General features: G+C 41.1%; 1 long non-coding RNA gene and 1 other non-coding gene across 2 annotated transcripts; both read left to right on the top strand.

Annotated features, from left to right (window-relative positions):
* The first annotated feature begins 6275 nt into the window (after nucleotides 1-6275).
* Nucleotides 6276-16670, top strand: LOC126456744 (uncharacterized). Its single transcript, XR_007585383.1, has 3 exons — nucleotides 6276-6356; nucleotides 6485-6605; nucleotides 16540-16670. It is a non-coding gene; the product is annotated as an uncharacterized LOC126456744 (long non-coding RNA).
* Trnas-uga (transfer RNA serine (anticodon UGA)) lies at nucleotides 8373-8447 on the top strand. The gene has a single exon. It is a non-coding gene; the product is annotated as a tRNA-Ser (tRNA).
* Nucleotides 16671-16984: the final 314 nt, after the last annotated feature.

Raw genomic sequence — 16984 nt, 5'->3', positions numbered from 1 at the left:
CCATCAAAGCAACAGTTACTGAAACTCTGGCACAGACATTTCATAGAACTTCTGCTTCAAAAGAGAGTAGGTATATCATCCAGACAAGAGCAGAGGTGTAAGCGATATGGAAGACACTTAGCTGTAACACATTAAAATAATGTAGCATTCATATGATGACTAATATCATGAACAATTCTCTCTCTCTCTCTCTCTCTCTCTCTCTCTCTCTCTCTCCCTCTCTTTCTTTCTCTCTGTCTCCCTTCCTCTTCCTCTTTCTCTCTCTCTTTCCTCATCCAGACAGGCCTTGAAAGGCCAAGGGTGTCAACTGTCCACCGTGTCATCCTCAACTGATAGGCATCACATGATGCAGATATGGAGAGGCTTGTGATCAGCACCACACCCTCACAGTCATTGTCAGTTTTTGTGACCAGCGCTGCTACTTCTCAGTGAAGTAGCTCCTCAATTGGCATCATAAGGGATCAGTGCACCACCCTTTGCCGGCAGTGCTTGGCAGAGTCAGATAGTCTTCCATTCAAGTGCTAGCCAAGCCTAAGAGCACTTAACTTAAGTGATCTGATGGGATTCCTGTGTTACCACTGCAGCAAGTATGTTGGCTCTTGAGAACAGTTAAAGTTCATAAATGTACTAATTCATATTTTGCAAGAAATTAAGACTGTTATGATTAATGAATGTTCTTCAGATGCAGTTCCTTTTCTCCTCTGTCTTAGCTTTCTCTTAGGATAGATAAAAAACCCACTCACCAAGTGGCAGCAGGGGAGCGTATGCAAAAAAAGGATTTTACTTTTACAAGCTTTTGGAGTCAAATCTTTTGTGTGTGTGTTCCCCTTCCTGAGTATGTTTCTGAAAGCTTGTAAAAGTTAAATCCTTTTGTGTGTATATTCCCCTGCCACCACTTGGTGAGTGGATATTTTTATCTACCCATTTACATTATAATATCAAGAATTGATTATTTTCATTTTTATATTAGCTTCCTCTTTGCTAGTCATTAATGAAGCATTTCTATGTATGACTTGAGCCATTAAGTGCAGAATGAGATGGGCTGCATATGATCATTGCAGCTTCAACCAAGTATCGATTCATTGCAGAATGAGAGAACATATACTAAGTATAAGCAGCCCCAATAACATATCAGTAAGAATTTTACTGTTCCAGAGTGAGAAGTCAATTAAAAAAGTATTGTTCATAAGAAAATTCATTTATCCATTTCATAAAACACCATGTCCTGCTGTGTGAAGAAGTCCATAACTGCCTCCTGCATATTCTGGTCTGACAGCAACCTTTCAAGGCATCTTTTAAATGACCAAAGGCATGATAATCACATTGGGAGAAATCAGGACTATAGCGTCAGTGTTCAAGCATGTCCCACTTCAGTCTGCACAAGTTCTGTGTTACAACATCAGTGATGGCCACCTTGTGTCGAAGCACAACCAGCACAAAATTTCGCACATCTTTCCATAATGGTGGTTTCTGACAAGCATGTTGCTTTGTACACATTTTCCACTCTCCATTGTTTGTCCTTTGGAGGCAAGGAAAGTAATAACAGCATGTTGGTCCTGTTTGGACACATTTAGTAATAATATCACCATAGCTCACGTTTCTGAATTTACTAGACACACATCAGACAGACACAAAGCCACACTAATCTCTTGCCTATAAATTAGTGCCTATATGCACACATCATAGATGCATTACAATGCATTTACTATGCAGCAAATCCTTCATATGGAAACTTTTTGATTGCTGCTTATATTTTCTTTAGTTCTAGCTTGATAATACTCATGACAACAAAACTGCACTACATGTGATTCAAAAGGACTAATCACTACCACCTATCACTGTGCATTCTTTTTTTTCACTTCCATTTCCATTTCCATCAACTTTTTAATATGAATCACCTGAGGGCAAGCAACAGCTCTGCTAATACACCGCCCTTTTATACCTTGCATACACAATACTACTGCCAGCTGTATATTTGTGTATCAACATCCCATTACTTTTGTCACCTCAGTGTATACGTAATTAAAGAGTCAATATGTCTGTAAAGCTGATGATTACATGTCAAACTGTTCAAAGATATACAGGGTGTGATTCAAAAGTTTCAAGACTTATCTCAGAACTAGAAATTTATTAGGCAGGTGAGCGGGCGCGTTGTCGTGGAGGAGTATCCAATCGCCCTTGATCACTGGGTGGACGTGGTGAACTCAATCCCTCAAGTGTCGGAGCACTGACATTCTGACAACAGCCATTGTTTAAAAGTTCCCACACTCTCTTCACATTTTAATCTGTTCAGCTTGATGATGGCCTCCAAGAGCAGTCATCGTCTTCAACATTCCCGTGGCCATCTTTGAAATGTTTGTGCCACATGAAAACCATTGCATGGGACATGGCTTCTTCCTTAAAGGCCTTTTGAATCATACCGAGAGTGTCCATGGCAGTTTTGTTCAGTCACATGTGAAACTTAATTGCATAACACTGTTCCAATGGCTGCTTCATTTCCACCTCTCCCACTTTTCAACCAAGATCAATGACATGCACTCATGCTGCAAGTGATATGCAGCCTCCAGGATTCCAGAGGCAACTGCCACAGCTTCAGTTCATTCTGTGAGACCCCCCAATACTTCCCCCATGCAACGGAACCAATCTTTGCATGCTCCCCTACTCAGAAATTAATCAGTCTTGAAACTTCTGAATCACGCCTTGTATGTTCGAAGGGTTATGTAGTGGACACCCAATGTTATCCTTGTTATGTGCTTCCATGCAACAGACACATTCTCTCTCAATCACTAGTTACCCCAGAACATGATGCCATGAGATATACAGTTTCACCTAATACAAGTTCTCTAAATTTACCTAAAATGTTTTACAGGACCATCATCATCTTCCTTCCCTAGATTCCCATTTAAGTTGTCTGAGCATCTGTGCTCTAATTTCTTATTGGTTACACAGATCAGGACTCCAAGGACCCCAAAAACTTGAGTGTTATCTAGGACTGGTTGGACTTATGTTAAATGAGCATTTTCTTTAAAGGTGCATCACACAGTCCCAGAATTATCTTAAAAACTCAAAGCCTTCTGACTCCCTCCCTGCATCTGATTTTATATGTTGATCTCATTTCATATCATACATCCCAATATTACTACAAAATGATATGAAATGAGATCAACATATTTAAACACTGAGAGAATCCAGAAATTCATCACTAATGTTGTAACTGAACACCTTCGGTTTCTTTTCCTTCTCTATGGGCATTATCTTACATTTATCCATATTTAAATAGAGCATCTATTCATTACACCAAAATGAAGTATTGTCTACATTGTTCCTTGAAAGCATCCAGGAATGATACTTTTCTGTAGACAACAGCATCATCAGCAAACACTCTGATTGTTCTGCTGTCTCTATCTGATAACTGTTTATGATTGTTGAGAACACTAACGGTCTTACTACGTTTCCTCAAGGTACAACCAATGTTCTTCTCATTTCTCTTGAATGCTTATCGTCCTATATAGCATATGGTACATTTACTTTTGCACCCTGTAAATCAACATGAAGTCACTATCATTATCACTCCTCCCACAGTGGTATTCCACCACCCACCAAACCTACAAAATATCCTCATCCATCCCTACACAACCCCTGCTCCCATCCCCTTGCCTCGTGGCTCATATCCCTGTAATAGACCTAGATGCAAGACTTGTCCCATGCATTCTCCTACACCACCTACTCCAGACCAGTCATAGACATCACATATCCCATCAAAGGCAGGATTACCTCTGAAAGCAACCGTGTGATCTACACTCCTGGAAATGGAAAAAAGAACACATTGACACCAGTGTGTCAGACCCACCATACTTGCTCCAGACACTGCGAGAGGGCTGTACAAGCAATGATCACACGCACGGCACAGCGGACACACCAGGAACCGCGGTGTTGGCCGTCGAATGGCGCTAGCTGCGCAGCATTTGTGCACCGCCGCCGTCAGTGTCAGCCAGTTTGCCGTGGCATACGGAGCTCCATCGCAGTCTTTAACACTGGTAGCATGCCGCGACAGCGTGGATGTGAACCGTATGTGCAGTTGACGAACTTTGAGCGAGGGCATATAGTGGGCATGCGGGAGGCCGGGTGGACGTACCGCCGAATTGCTCAACACGTAGGGCGTGAGGTCTCCACAGTACATCGATGTTGTCGCCAGTGGTCGGCCGAAGGTGCACGTGCCCGTCGACCTGGAACCGGACCACAGCGACGCACGGATGCACGCCAAGACCGTAGGATCCTACGCAGTGCCGTAGGGGACTGCACCGCCACTTCCCAGCAAATTAGGGACACTGTTGCTCCTGGGGTATCGGCGAGGACCATTCGCAACCGTCTCCATGAAGCTGGGCTACGGTCCCGCACACCGTTAGGCCGTCTTCCGCTCACACCCCAACATCGTGCAGCCCGCCTCCAGTGGTGTCGCGACAGGCGTGAATGGAGGGACGAATGGAGACGTGTCGTCTTCAGCGATGAGAGTCGCTTCTGCCTTGGTGCCAATGATGGTCGTATGCGTGTTTGGCGCCGTGCAGGTGAGCGCCACAATCAGGACTGCATACGACCGAGGCACACAGGGCCAACACCCGGCATCATGGTGTGGGGAGCGATCTCCTACACTGGCCGTACACCACTGGTGATCGTCGAGGGGACACTGAATAGTGCACGGTACATCCAAACCGTCATCGAACCCATCGTTCTACCATTCCTAGACCGGCAAGGGAACTTGCTGTTCCAACAGGACAATGCACGTCCACATGTATCCTGTGCCACCCAACGTGCTCTAGAAGGTGTAAGTCAACTACCCTGGCCAGCAATATCTCTGGATCTGTCCCCCATTGAGCATGTTTGGGACTGGATGAAGCGTCGTCTCACGCGGTCTGCACGTCCAGCACGAACGCTGGTCCAACTGAGGCGCCAGGTGGAAATGGCATGGGAAGCCGTTCCACAGGACTACATCCAGCATCTCTACGATCGTCTCCATGGGAGAATAGCAGCCTGCATTGCTGCGAAAGGTGGATATACACTGTACTAGTGCCGACATTGTGCATGCTCTGTTGCCTGTGTCTATGTGCCTGTGGTTCTGTCAGTGTGATCATGTGATGTATATGACCCCAGGAATGTGTCAATAAAGTTTCCCCTTCCTGGGACAATGAATTCACGGTGTTCTTATTTCAATTTCCAGGAGTGTACAAGATAAGCTGCAAATACTGTGCTGCATGCTACGTTGGCATGACAACCAACAAGCTGTCTGTCTGTCTTCATGAATGGCTACTGACTAACTGTGACCAAGAAACAACTGGACCATCTTGTTGCTGATGATGCAGCCCAACATGACATAATTCATTTCGATGACTGATTCACAGCCTATGCCATCTGGATCCTTCCCACCAACACCAGATTTCCTGAACTATACATGTGGTATCTCTTCCTGCAATATATCATATGATCTGGTAATCCTCCTGGCCTCAAACTTCATTAGTCATTGTCCTTACCCATCTAACCCCTTCCCTGTTCCCACTGACGACACACTACGCAGCCCTCTATTCCACCAGTGCACCCAGTCTTTTTACTTCTCTCTATTTCCGCTATCCCCTCTCTCCCCCACCTGACAGCACCTAGATGCACTACCCTCTCCCCACCTTGTCCCTGCATGCTCCCACTAACAGCATTTCACATCCCCCACCCATGTCCTGCTATCCCTCCCCATTCCCACCCACCCCAGCCTCCTCCTTTCCACCATACATTTGCCTCTCCCATCATGCACTGCTGCTCGTTGTCTGGCTTCAGCTGCCAGAGACTGTGGTCATGTGTTTGTGAGTAGAGTTTGTGTGTGTGTGTGTGTGTGTGTGTGTGTGTGTGTGTGTGTGTGTGTGTGTGTTTGTGTGTGTGTGTGTGTGTGTCTGTGTCTGTTGTCTTTTTTGACAAAGGCCTTGTTGCCTTGTTAGCTGACAGCTCATTTTGTGACAATCTTTTTGTTGCCTATCACAACTCAGTATCTCTGCTGTATGGTGAGTAGCAACTATCCTTTTCTTAATATTGTTAAAATAGTGACAAATATAAATAACATGTAATTTGCTTCTGTATTTAATTATGGTCAGAAGTTTTACTATATCCAGTACTGTTTTATCATATTCACTGTTTTTCATATTGTAAAGTATGGATAATATGGGAAAATCTCATTTGTTTGCAGATGATATCAGATCTTATGATTGTGGAAGCAGTAGACACCACTGTACAAAACATGAGTAGGGATTCTTCAGAACCTGTTTACTATTATCAGTTTTCCTTCAGTGGACCTCTCAATGCATATCCTGATTTCCCAGGTAAACAATTTTACATGCTTCAAAGTGTCAGTTACACCCTCTGATTTTTCTCTTTCAATTTTAAGTATTTCACTTGAGAATGCTTCTTCCATAAAGCTACAACTTAAAATATGGTGTGTGTTGCACAGGTGCTTCCCATGGTGATGACAGAAGATACATGAGTTACTATACATCACTAGAAACAGATTCTGCTGGATACAGAATCGCAATGCAGTTGTTACAACTGTGGACAAATTTTGTGAAATATAGGTAAAGTAATTCATTTCATTCATTCACTGTTTTTCCACATACTTTCTATTAGAATGTTTAAAATGGCAATGAATACATCTGTACTAGTACTGGTACAGAAAAGAAAATAACATAAATTACTTATGTCTATTATTCTCGGTATATGTTTGTAGTGAACTGGTCAATATATGGTCAGAAATTTGTGTGACTCTTTTCTGTCAAGATTTAACATATGTCACATTGCTCTGAAGATCTGGCAGATCTTTGTTAGGCCTTATAATAAGTTAGCACTTCTTGCATATTAAATCTGAAATTGGATGGCTTTGAAAACCTTTCCTACTAAATGTGATTATAGTGCCTTAACCTCTGGATCACCTCACTTTGTGGTGTCATTAGAAAGTCATTGGTACGACCATAAAGACCTGTGCTCAGCACTGAATCTTTTAGTAAAGAACAAAGAAGATATTCAGAAGGAGGTTTTATTGTTAATAAGAAAATTTTACCTCAGATTGCAGATCTTAAAATAATTTCATATCAAATAACACACCAGCAAAAAAATAAATAAATAAATAGGTGCTATTCATTGGAAGTAATGAAATTTGATACTTTAAACTGATGAAGAAGCTGAGTATCTTTAGAAGGACTCGCAACATGACAAAACAAATATGAATCTGTTACCATACTAGTTCTAACCAATTCTTTGGTTCCTTGTTGAATTTCTTCTGTAGCTGAAGCAAACAAACCAATGTCACCATAATGAGATTTTCACTCTGCAGTGGAGTGTGCTCTGATATGAAACTTTCTGGCAGATTAAAGCTGTGTGCCGAACCGAGACTCAAACTCGGGACCTTTGCCTTTCGCGGGCAAGTGCTCTACCAACTGAGCTACCCAAGCACGACTCACGCCCCATCATCACAGCTTTACTTCAGCCAGTACCTCGCCTCCTACCTTCCAAACTTTACAGAAGCTCTCCTGCGAACCTTGCAGAACTAGCACTCCTGAAAGAAAGGACATTGCGGAGACATGGCTTAGCCACAGCCTGGGGGATGTTTCCAGAATGAGATTTTCACTCTGCAGTGGAGTGTGCGCTGATATGAAACTTTCTGGCCGATTAAAACTGTGTGCCGGACCGAGACTCGAACTCGGGACCTTTGCCTTTCGTGGGCAAGTGCTCTACCAACTGAGCTACCCAAGCACGACTCACGCCTCGTCCTCACAGCTTTACTTCTGCCAGTACCTCATCTCCTACCTTACAAACTTTACAGAAGCTCTCCTGCGAACCTTGCAGAACTAGCACTCCTGAAAGAAAGGATATTGCGGAGACATGGCTTAGCCACAGCCTGGGGGATGTTTCCAGAATGAGATTTTCACTCTGCAGCGAAGAGTGCGCTGATATGAAACTTTCTGGCGGATTAAAACTGTGTGCCGGACTGAGACTCGAACTCGGAACCTTTGCCTTTCGCGGGCAAGTGCTCTACCAACTGAGCTACCCAAGCACGACTCACGCCCCGTCCTCACAGCTTTACTTCTGCCAGTACCTCGTCTCCTATCTTCCAAACTTTACAGAAGCTCTCCTGTGAACCTTGCAGAACTATCACTCCTGAAAGAAACGATATTGCGGAGACATGGCTTAGCCACAGCCTGGGGGATGTTTCCAGAACGAGATTTTCACTCCTTTCTTTCAGGAGTGCTAGTTCTGCAAGGTTCGCAGGAGAGCATCTGTAAAGTTTGGAAGGTAGGAGACGAGATACTGGCAGAAGTAAAGCTGTGAGGACAGGGCATGAGTCGTGCTTGGGTAGCTCAGTTGGTAGAGCACTTGCCCGTGAAAGGCAAAGGTCCCGAGTTCGAGTCTCGGTCCAGCACACAGTTTTAATCTGCCAGAAAGTTTCAAACCAATGTCAACAAGAAATTCAGTTTCTATGAGTTAAGATCATGTAAGATGAATTGCTCTCTCATCCCAGTTAAATATTTCAAAAAAGTTCTTTAAAATTACAATAAATACTCTTGCAAAATGTAATCATCTTGCCTAATTCTTTTTTCAATTTGATAATTTCCACTTTCTTTGTACAGTGTTACAGAAATAACAAGACAGCAGTATATTTTCTTAGACTGATCTGTGTAGTCTGATTGCATGTTTTATCAAGTGCCTATTTGTACTATTCACTGTCTAAGGAACTGAACAGTATTTTTAATTTCTTTCCCTCCAATTAGGAGTACCAACCATCTAAAAACTGGCCTAATTTCTTCTCTAATCATTAACATTCTAATTTATGGTGTTCTCTTATTCTTCTTAATCTATACCTTCAATTGCCTACAGTTACACTATAAAGAATATGTCTTCTTGCCCATTGCTTCTAAGATACTGAAATTCTTGAAGACAATACACCAATGCTGATGAACTTACATAATGTCAAATAATGGAAAGTCTTGGATGGAATAACAGCAATATGGGAAGGATTAATTGCTACTTGCCACATAGAGGAGGAGAGGAGGCATTGAATTGCAGAAAAGCACAGTGTAGAAGACTGCTGAAATATTAAGGATTCACACAGTGTTACCTGTTTTGGAAGAAGGACTTCATCTGAAAGCTTAATATTTTAGAAGTCTTTTTCATTGTGCCTGTCTGTGACTTAACCCATCTGGCCTTATGCAAGCAGTTATTTGGCTTTGCATTGATTGGTCAAGTTGTTGAATGCCCTCATTATAGGTATTGTGACAAATTCCATTCAATTTTATTTATTTATTAATTTAGATCCCATCAGTCCAATACAGAAAGAGATTTGCATGGGTGTAGGACATGTCAGATTATTAGAAATTATACAAAAGGAACACATAAAAAACCCTCTCGAAAGAGGAGATATAAGACAAAATACACATTAATATGTAAGGACAAATCTACACTTAAAAAAGTTAAAATAAAGGTAGATGCTAATAGCTACACAAAAGACCTAGTAATGTTAACAATGATTCTAACTATCATAATGCGTAAGTCTACATCAAATTTAATTAAAAGAAAAAAATCAATTGGAGTGAATACGATTTATATATGCTTCAACCCAATACATGGAACTGTCTATTAGATAGTGTTTAAGCTGTTATTTACATTTGGGAAGCTTGTGGGAAAGTGATTTCAGTGATGGTGGGAGAGTATTGAACACCTTGCAGCTCATGTAATGGACTCCGTTTTGTACAATACTAAGGTGTTTTAATTCATAATGGAGGTCCATCTTCCTTTTGACATTGTGAGTATGGTATGAATCATTGGTTTTGTGTAGTTGCTCACTTTTTCCAATGAAACATAACAGAGAGTAGATATATTGGCATGTAGTTGTCAATTTCCTAATAAGGTTTCTACAAGAATGTCTAGGCAGGATTCCACTCATTACCCTAATAATTCTCTTTTGGGTAATGAATATTTTTTTTGGAAAGTGGCTGATTATCCCAGGAAACTATGCCATACAACAACAGTGCATGGAAGTAACTAAAAGAAGCAATTAGACAGTCAAAATCCTGAGCTGGTTGGAGAGTCATGCCCATAATGCTCCAAATATTCTCATTTAGTCCCTTTCTCACGTGATTAGTACCAACCTATCTTTTCCATATTGTTGAATTAATGTAATGTGTTAGATCTGATGCCTTACTTAGTACGTTTGATTGTAATAGTGTCATTCGCAACTTCCAATAGCCTCAGTGTCAGTGCAACATTAAACAGAAACTCCATACTTTTCCATCTGTTGTCCAGTTCCTAACAATAATGTTACAAAATGTAGCTCAAAGCATTTCACATATACAATTCAATTAGCCTGTAGTTGTAGCTACATCTTTTTCAGAAATGTGTAACAATAATAATGAAAGGAGAAAGACTTTGAAATTTCAGCTATAGAAACTGCTTTGATAAAAATAGTTATAATTAGCCTCTACAGAAGTCCAGATGGGGTCTTACATACACTCTTACGAAACTAGACAGTGCGTTCAGTAAATTTAAAGCTAATAAAAAAAGATTTAACAGTATGTGGTCATTTTAACATAAATTTCCAGCAAAACTCAAATGAAAAGCAAAAATCTCATGACCATAATTTCAATCTGTAATTTATAGACCAATATAAACATTCCCACTAGAATTACTAAAACCATGTATACCACTATTGAGCTGAATCCATAAATATGAGATTTAGTGACATTAACAGGGAGTATATTGCTTTCCATACTAAACCCAAAACCACAATGCAAACACAATTAGTTAAAGAAGAATGAATCCTACGTGAAAAAACTATAAGTATCCTCAGACAACTGTTAGCTAAGGAAACATGGAATGAAGTATATTATAATTGCAGCACATGTGAAAAGTACAACAGATTTGTGTAAATATTTACTAACTACTTGAACATGTGTTCCCAATTAAGAAACACACATTGAGATCTAATAACAAAAACAAGTTTTGGATAACAGCCGGAATTAAGATCTCAAGCAAAAAACAATAAAAGTATATGATATTTTAAAGATACAGTGGGTGTGTGATGAATTTCTTGCCTACTGCAGAAAATCCAAGACAATACTTTAAAAAACTGTTAAGAAAACAAATACATTCCAAGACAAAAAAAGGATAAACCACAAAGGAATTATCCAAATAGGATGGAAATCACAAGATGTGATGTACATGTACAGCAAAACCAATTATTATAATTTCAGGAAAATTAGGTGATTTATTGGAAAGGATTTTACAAATTAAGCAGATCAATAATGAATTGGTCTACCTCTAACCCTCAAACAAGCAGTTACTTGACTTGGCACTGATCAATCAAGTTGTTGAATGTCCTCCTGATGCATATTGTGCCAACTTCTGTGCAATTGGTACATTAGATAGTAAAAATCCATGGCTGGTTGGAGGGCCCTGTCCATAATGCACCAAATATTCTCACTCGAAGAGAGATCCAGTGAAATTTCTGGCCAAGTTAGAGTTTGGCAAGCATAACGAGAAGCAGTAGAAACCCTAACAATATTCAGGTGGGTCTCAATCTGCGGAAATGTAAGCCCAGGATAGCTTGCCATGAAGGGAAGCAAAACTGGGTGCAGAGTATTGTCAACATCCTGTTGTGCTGTATGGGTGCCACAGATGACAAAAAAGGGGTTCTCCTATGAAAAAAAAGGTCACCCCACACCGTCCTTCATGGTTGTTGTGCCGTATGGTCGGCAACAGTCAGGGTGGCATCCCACTACTGTATGGGCCATTTCCAGACATGTCTTTTCTGGTCATTGGGGCTCAGTTTGAAGTGAAATTCATCACTGAAGACTATTTTATTACAATCATTGAGATTCCAGGCTGAAAACGTGTCTGGAGATGTGCCAGTTTGACTGTTGCCCACCATACAGTGTGAAAATGAAGAGTGATGGTCTGGAGCGCCATTTATTTTCATAGCAGGGCCCATTTGGTTGTCATCTTTACAGTCATACATCAACAGTATACTATGCCCCATTTTGTTGCTCTTCATGGAAAGTCATTTTGGGCTTACACATCAGCAAGATAATGTCCACCTGCACACAGTGAGATCTTCTACTGCTCGTCTTCATGCTTGCCAAACCCTTACTGGGCAGCAAGGTCACCAGACCTGTCTCCAATTAGAGTGTCTGGAGCATTATGGGCAGCATCCTGCTACTATCTCAATATTTTGATGATCTAATACACCAACTGGATGGAATTTGTTATGATATCCCTAAGAAGGACACCTAATAACTCTGTCAATCAATGCCAAGTTTGCATAAGGCCAAAGGTGGACCAACACATTTTAACTTTCTCAGTTTAGGAAGTGCTTTCTCTTGAATAAATCATCAATTTTTCTGAAATTATAATCATTTGTTTATCTGTAAATGTACAACACATCCACAGATTTCTGAATATCACTACCAACATCAAGTTATGACAAGATGAAAAGAAAATAACAGACCCAAGGAAAGTCAAAATATCATCAACAGCTATTTTTCAGATATAAGTGGACAGGTAATCATTATGATTACCCCAAGCAATCAAAGTGCAAGAGGATCATCATTTAGGATGAGCAGCTCTGCTACCTCACTGTATCTGCACCCAATGAAAGAAGAAGAAAGTTTGAACATCATAAAAACCTTAAAAATGAAACAGGTTTCAGTAGTAGCTGGCATACCTGAAAAAATAAGAAAAAAATGTGTAGTGAGTTCTTGTAAAATCACTGGTATAATTATGCAAAAATAGTTCACTGGCATCAGCAACACTCTTGTCCTGTCTAAAAACTGCTAAATTGAAACTGATATACAAAAAAAGGAAATGTAGAAGTAGTTGGCAATAACAGACCAATTGCCTTATTGTTTGACTTTTCAAAAATTTTAGATAATTTCTTGCACAAAAGTCTACAGGCTTTATGCAAAAAGAGCAGATTATGTCCACAGCACAGTGTAGATTTGAAAAAAACTGCCCAACTGACCCTGCTATCTATGAATTCCTGAGTGGAATTTACCAGAAACTGGACAGTGTCAAATATGTTACTGGTTTATGCCCTGACTTGTTGAAGACATTCAGTATTATAGATCATGAGAAGCTACTACAGAAATTGAATTAACAGGGCATCAGAAGCACCGCTGTGAAGGGTCAGGTCATGGCTTTGTAGACATAAAGAAACAGTGGAAATACAACACAATGAATACAACAAAATCACCCACTTTCTCATGTTACCAAGAGGTGAACATGGTGTTCCTCAAGGATCAGTACTGGGACCAGCACTGTTCCTCCTGTACAAATGACCTACAAACAAACATTTATTGTCAAAATGCTTATCGGTCTGCTGATGACACAAGCTTTCTCATCAGTGCACAAAATTATTACAAGAAAATACAACAAAGCCAATGAATAGCATAGAAGAATGTTTCACACGCAATAAGCTAATCATAAATATAGGAAAAACTGTAGCACTCAACTTATATAATGTCAACGAAAAGGTTCCATGAACTGTAAATATCCAGTTGTCTAACAAAGCTGTAAAAAGAGTTGACCTAACAAAGTTTTTTGGGTTCTGCAGGTTGGAAACTCATACTGACAACCTCACAAAAAGAAATTGAGCACTTCACGTTCTGTGGCGAGGATGCTTGATAACTGCTGCAGCAAAGACTGTCTAAAAAGTGCGTGCTATGCAAATGTTCAGTCACTTCTGACATAAGGAGTTATTTTATTGTGAGCTTCTCCAAACAGCATTAAGCTAAACACAATGCAAAAAAAAAGACTCATAAGAATCATAAAATGGACCACACAAGGAAAATATTACAAGCTTTTCTCCAAAAAACTGCAAATCCTTCAACTTCCATACTTGCACATACATAAAACCATAGTATTCGTAAAGCAGTATGTGTCTGAAAATCCTGCAATCTTCCTCAGAAACAAAGTTGTACATGTCCACAATAGGAGGCAAAAAATGGGTCTCCATATGTACTGAACAAAAATTAAGCTCTTCCAAAATGGAGTTCTGCAACACTCTCTCTCTCTCTCTCTCTCTCTCTCTCTCTCTCTCTCTCTCTCTCTCTCACACACACACACACACACACACACACACACACACACACACACACATACAAATTACTGAGTAACACACATTCTGTAAAGAGTATTACAGGATTCAAAGCTGCACTGATGGCCTATCTAATTAACTATTGCTTACAAGTCTGAAACTATTCTTTGATAAACAATAATATTCTGTACAAATATAAATAATAATGTACCGTTATTATGAACTGAAAGTATAGTAGCATTATAACCATTGGTCCAGTTCTAATAACAATGTACCAATAATCTAAATTGTAGCTCTAAATAATTAATGATGTTTTATAATGATAGAAATAGCACACTGTCAAATACTGACTGACATCTTACTGTACAGTCTATGTACCCACAACATGTCATGTACAAATTAATAAATAAACAGTTCAAAAAGTATGTATCCCAACAATCACAAGGGAAGTAATGTATTTGAGGACTACACTTTAATATTTTTCAGATTCGACAATTTTTGCTTTATGTCAAGAATTTAGTAAATTGTAACTACCCACTGTAACTTGACATTTCAGTGATTTGCAACTGTTGTTTTCATTGATTCATTTATATTCACATTATAGGCAAGGAAAAACAGTTCAACAGATTACGCTGAATTTGTAACCATCAGTAAACAAACTAGTACAAATTTAGAATTGCTGTTCTAATATATAATTCTACTTAGCTTTTACATGACATTGGCTCTTAAAAGACACTTCGCTATTTCACAATGTTGCAGATTTCAAATTGCAAATGTAGTAAAATCTAAATTATAAAAGTATTTACATAATATTTACAGAGACTGAGAATCTAATATTGATTCAGTATTGTCAGTGTTACAAAGGGAGCTTTCTGCACAAATTTTTACAAACTACACTCCTGGAAATTGAAATAAGAACACCGTGAATTCATTGTCCCAGGAAGGGGAAACTTTATTGACACATTCCTGGGGTCATATACATCACATGATCACACTGACAGAACCACAGGCACATAGACACAGGCAACAGAGCATGCACAATGTCGGCACTAGCACAGTGTATATCCACCTTTCGCAGCAATGCAGGCTGCTATTCTCCCATGGAGACGATCATAGAGATGCTGGATGTAGTCCTGTGGAACGGCTTGCCAAGCCATTTCTACCTGGCGCCTCAGTTGGACCAGCGTTCGTGCTGGACGTGCAGACCGCGTGAGACGACGCTTCATCCAGTCCCAAACATGCTCAATGGGGGACAGATCCGGAGATCTTGCTGGACAGGGTAGTTGACTTACACCTTCTAGAGCACGTTGGGTGGCACGGGATACATGCGGACGTGCATTGTCCTGTTGGAACAGCAAGTTCCCTTGCCGGTCTAGGAATGGTAGAACGATGGGTTCGATGACGGTTTGGATGTACCGTGCACTATTCAGTGTCCCCTCGACGATCACCAGTGGTGTACGGCCAGTGTAGGAGATCGCTCCCCACACCATGATGCCGGGTGTTGGCCCTGTGTGCCTCGGTCGTATGCAGTCCTGATTGTGACGCTCACCTGCACGGCGCCAAACACGCATATGACCATCATTGGCACCAAGGCAGAAGCGACTCTCATCGCTGAAGACAACACGTCTCCATTCGTCCCTCCATTCACGCCTGTCGCGACACCACTGGAGGCGGGCTGCACGATGTTGGGGTGTGAGCGGAAGACGGCCTAACGGTGTGCGGGACCGTAGCCCAGCTTCATGGAGACGGTTGCGAATGGTCCTTGCCGATACCCCAGGAGCAACAGTGTCCCTAATTTGCTGGGAAGTGGCGGTGCGGTCCCCTACGGCACTGCGTAGGATCCTACGGTCTTGGCGTGCATCCGTGCGTCGCTGCGGTCCGGTCCCAGGTCGACGGGCACGTGCACCTTCCGCCGACCACTGGCGACAACATCGATGTACAGTGGAGACCTCATGCCCCACGTGTTGAGCAATTCGGTGGTACGTCCACCTGGCCTCCCGCATGCCCACTATACGCCCTCGCTCAAAGTCCGTCAACTGCACATACGGTTCACGTCCACGCTGTCGCGGCATGCTACCAGTGTTAAAGACTGCGATGGAGCTCTGTATGCCACGGCCAACTGGCTGACACTGACGGCGGCGGTGCACAAATGCTGCGCAGCTAGCGCCATTCGACGGCCAACACCGCGGTTCCTGGTGTGTCCGCTGTGCCGTGCGTGTGATCATTGCTTGTACAGCCCTCTCGCAGTGTCCGGAGCAAGTATGGTGGGTCTGACACACCGGTGTCAATGTGTTCTTTTTTCCATTTCCAGGAGTGTATTATAAAATTGGGAAAGATACATAAAGTCTTAAGCTTACTTCCTATTATAAACAACAGTAATAAAGTATTACAGAGTTTGACTGTAATTCAGAACTTTCTCCTTTCAGTGATCCAATTCCATATGACACTGATGAATTACTTACAGAAGACTGGAAACAATATGAGGCAGACAGCACAAATTATCTAGGAATAGGCTCCACTCTTGAAGCAGGTACAGGGCTCAACAAGGAACGGATGGATTTCTGGCACAGTGTGATGCCTTAAGTTAGTTAGTGATGTTACAAAATCTGATAAGCAACCTGTATACCTTAATTTGCATTGAAAAATCATATCACAAAAACTGTTAATGAATATACCTCAAAAAGATGGATGAGAATCATCCACACGAAATACTCCTTCCAATATCATAAAACTATGAATCTATTTAATTTCTATATATTGTGTGTCTTGTAGGTAGCTAATTTAAGTTCCAATGTTTAGAAAATAAATTCAACACTGCTGAATGTTCATATGGAAATATTACTGTCTGGTAAACAAGTTCCTAATTTCTTC

The sequence above is a fragment of the Schistocerca serialis genome, chromosome 2, assembly GCF_023864345.2.
Source record: "Schistocerca serialis cubense isolate TAMUIC-IGC-003099 chromosome 2, iqSchSeri2.2, whole genome shotgun sequence".
NCBI classification, from domain to species: domain Eukaryota; kingdom Metazoa; phylum Arthropoda; class Insecta; order Orthoptera; family Acrididae; genus Schistocerca; species Schistocerca serialis.
Note: the sequence above shows the minus strand (reverse complement) of the source record. Positions and strands in the feature narration are given on the sequence as shown.